The following is a 4,589-nucleotide window of genomic DNA, read 5'->3' as shown; positions in this document are numbered from 1 at the left end:
AGTTCTTCGTCTAGAAATTCGTGGTCGCGTATACGGAGTGCTCTTAAAACAAAGCTAATAATAACATTCCTTTTAACTTGCTGTGAGTGGTGGGAAAAATAATTAATATAATTTCGTTTGTTAGTAGCTTTTCTAAGAACTGAAAATTTGAGAGTTGCTGTTTGCATCCCTATGAATTAGAGCATCTAAGAAAGAAATCTTGCCATCAACCTCTTTTTCAACTGTAAATTTTATAGAATCGACAACGTTGTTGGCAGTATTCAGTAAGCAGTCTAAAGCTACGTCGTCGCCGTAAAAAATAACGAATATATCGTCTACATACCTCAACCACAGAGCGGGCTTGCGGGTTGGGTTACATCTCTTTAATATTTCAACTTCTATGAATTCCATGCACAGGTTGGCTAAAACTGGTGACAGTGGTGAACCCATAGAAACACCAGCTTTTTGTTGTAAATATTCATCATTAAAAGTGAAAATAGTACAATCAACACAGATTCTAACCAAGTCGAGAAATTGGTCGCAAGGAATAGGAAAGCTGATAATCCCTTCTTCGTGTCTTTTCTTTAAATTTTCCTATTCCTTGCGACAAATTTCTCGACTCTAATGAAGAAAATCTGTGTTGATATACTATTTTCACCTTACAGTTCCCTGCCATGATTGCAATGGTTGTTACTACGGGGAGAGTGGTAGGGGACTGGATGTAAGATTAAGGGAACACAGAAGGGCCTATGATCTCCATGCACAGGGGAGCGCTTTGGTAGCTCATACTTTTAGTATAGACCACAGAATTGATTGGGATGGTGCACGAACTAGTTTTAAAAGTGATGATTTTCACGTGAGAAGATTAGTTGAAGGTGCTGCTATAAACATGGGAGTATCTTTTGAAGATAAGTCATTTACTAATGAAGACCCTTTCATCAACTGGTTTATTGCCAAACACTACATAAAACATTTTAATTTCAAAACTGACGTTGACCCTGCGAGCCCTGATGCTCTGCTTCCTCTTCCCCTCTCTCTCTCCAGATAGCCGACGTCCCTGTGGATGGTTCCGACTATGGCACCTATGCAGCGCAGGCAGGTGCAACATCGCAAGTTCGAAGATCAAGGAGGTTGGCACAACTGCCTGTTCAATTTGGAATAACATAACACCCGAACCAGCACTTCCGTGATGGGCTGTTGTCTTCTCGCGCCGCCCCCATTTTTTTTTAAAACTATTCTTAAGAAAACTACCCTTACTTACATTTTAACGTTACCACTGATGAGGAACACCGCTCAAGTGTTCGAAAGTCTTTGGTATATTTTACATAGTAATATATTTACTATATAATTGTGGATTTTTATTACACAATTACTATTATTATTATGCACTCATTAGAATTTGATTTTACTGTGGTTATAAAGTAATCATTTCCTGTAGGACTTTGTACGTTCGTTAATCAGATTAAAGAGGTGAATTATCTTTAAATTTTAAATAGATGTGGCCAGTTGAAAAATATTTTTAATATTCATTGGCATGTAATCTCCAGAATAATGTAGTCGTTTCACTAACTCGTCACTGTACGTAATATAACAACTTTTTAATTAGTGAATAAATTATAAAGATTTGCAGTCAAAATAGAGACATTAAATTAAAATTATTTATACCTACGTTTGGGCTTCGAGAACCAGATACACTCAATTATTAAGCATTTATCAAATTGTTAATAAAAATTATTCTTTTCCTCTGTCAAACTAAATCATCCTAACTATCGCTTCTGTTTGTAAACAGAAAATCTGATTATTAAATTTCTGTGGCTACTTTTGCCACTAAAAATCTTTAATTTAGGTTAAAGGTAGTTCATTTCCTCAAAGATATCCTATGACTAAGAGATATTTAGAAAATCATTCCGAGACCTCAACCCTCCTCCAAGGCTGAGCAGCTCGCTAACGCAGGCTGCCCACTCCTGAAAATTAGGCCGTTATGCAAATCCCATTCTCTTAAAATCTAATCACTAGTTGTCTGTCACTAGGCCCACCATTGGTCAGACTTCCGCCAAAGTCTATACATTACTTACTGCGGAATCCATTTAACAAACAGACAAATTAACGAACTGGACAGAAAACGTAATCTCATGGTGGGATGTAATGAGGGTATCTGTGTTTTCGCTTCTGTTGAGAGTTTTGACATTGGCATTGAGACATCGAAGGAATATTAGGAGATTTTGAAGTCTGAGGAAGGCAGCGTTTTTGCCATGCGACTTCAGCCTCTCTCTCTCTCTCTCTCTCTCTCTCTCTCTCTCTCTCTCTCTCTCTCTCTCTCATGAGCAGCGTTTTTGCCAGAGGACGTCAGACTCTCTCTCTCTCTCTCTCTCTCTCTCTCTCTCTCTCTCTCTCTCTCTCTCTCTCTCTTTCATATACACATACACACTCGCACGCGCATCCTGCGACGGCCCATGACATTTAGTTCAGCATAGTATCATCCAACAACTCGTAACCGCCTGCAAAGTGACATTTCCATCCCACCCGGCCTTCGATGCTTGATTGAGATGTTATCGCGCGAAATGATATTTGGGACCTCAACTCTTAATTTAACACCTGTGCGGGTTCACCTGTCATTCTGGACATAACCGAGATGAAGCATGCTTACATTTGTATCCCCATAAGAAAGCAGCAAAGGATTGATTTATTTGGTGAGTTGTTCGTCTTTCGTTTTCGTCTTGCATTTTATGGATCTTAAAGAAACACAGGATAATCAGGAGAAATATGGAGTAATATGGCACAGTTTCCTAATTATGGTGCCCTTTACCATTTCCATCCTCTTAAAAAAATACTGGTTCACCAGAATTATAAAGTAATTGAATGAGGAGACTATTTTATACAGTAGGTCAAATGTGTATAAAATGTGTAGTTAATATTATCATTCTACACTCATAGCATCCGTCATACCTCTTCATCATCTTCATTCTTGTTCCCTATTCTCCTCTTAACCTGGCGTCTCCCAGAAATATATTGGAAGTAAAAAATACAGGTAAAGTGAGGCCAGAGTGAGCCTTCAACCATGAGCGAAGACGGATTAATCAACCATAATGTTTATCCCTCAAGGATTCTGAAGTTAATTAAAGTGTTTCATGGATTCGGTGTAACTTGCCAGCGGTTCTCAGTTATTTCATTTAGTTGTGGAATTCAGTCTTCATGTCGAATGGTTCTGTATTTGTAATTGGGTATTTAAATTGTAAAATAACACATGCACCTTTCCAGGCTTGAATTTTATCCATGGTAAGCTTTTGCTCAGAGTTATGCATAATAGGATATATATATATATATATATATATATATATATATATATATATATATATATATATATATATATATATATATATATATATATATATACAGGGTGCACGGCATAAGTAACGCCCTTTGTTTAAGAAACAAAATTAAAGCCTTTTTGATTATACTTTATTTTTCGAACATGAATGTATTGCAGGTTAATTGATTAATATAATATATTAACAAAATTAATATAATGCTTATTCAGTTTAATAATGTTTAATACAAATGATATTTCGGCTTGGCACCCTTGGGATGTTAAATTCAGCTGATAACAATCTTGCGGTTTCAGCACCATTTTTATTGTTTTGATAGTACAATTGAATTGCTTTTACTCTGTTCCTTTGTTAATCTCATGGTTGCGCAAAATATCTGAAAAGCAAATTAATTAAAGAAAATATACATTATAAGATATAACATTAAAACATTATTAAACCGAATAAGCATTATATATAATTTTTGTTAATATATTATATTAATCTATTAACCTGTGGCAATACATTCATGTTCGAAAAAATAAAGGATAATCAAAAGGCTTTAATTTTGTTCCACTAAACAAAGAGGCATTATTTATGCCGCACCCACTGTATATATATATATATATATATATATATATATATATATATATATATATATATATATATATATATATATATATGTGTGTGTGTGTGTGTGTGTGTGTGTTTGCGTGTGTGTACATAAAATATAGCGAGTTTCCCTTTATACGTGCGTATTATGGGTTAATGTAGCTTGCAGTTTCTGTTACTGTATTTATTTATAAAGCTCCCTGTTCTTTTTATTAAAGTGAAGGACGTGCATGCAAATGCCAGGAGGGGATACTTCACTTTCAACAGATTTTTATTTTCTCGCTTTTAATCTGAATTCGTCGCGTGATCCGAGCATTCCTTGAATGTACTTCCGTAATAAAGCGAATGAGAATCGCAGCAGAGAATATAAATGTATCCCTCTGACTTATTATGAGCTGTTTAGAAAAAAAAATATACATAGATATGTATATAAATATTATGTGTGTGTGTATTTGTGTATATATACATATGTATATATACATATATTTGTACAGTATATGTATAGATAGATAGATAGATGGGTAGATAGATAGATAAACAAATACAATAAGCTTTCGATAGCAAATGCTAGCTTATTATGTATAAAATATATATATATATATATATATACATATATATATATATATATATATATATATATATATATATATATATATATATATATATATATATATATATATATATATATATATA

The sequence above is a fragment of the Macrobrachium rosenbergii genome, chromosome 12 (genome assembly GCF_040412425.1).
Source record: "Macrobrachium rosenbergii isolate ZJJX-2024 chromosome 12, ASM4041242v1, whole genome shotgun sequence".
Taxonomy (NCBI): Eukaryota; Metazoa; Arthropoda; class Malacostraca; order Decapoda; family Palaemonidae; genus Macrobrachium; species Macrobrachium rosenbergii.
Note: the sequence above shows the minus strand (reverse complement) of the source record.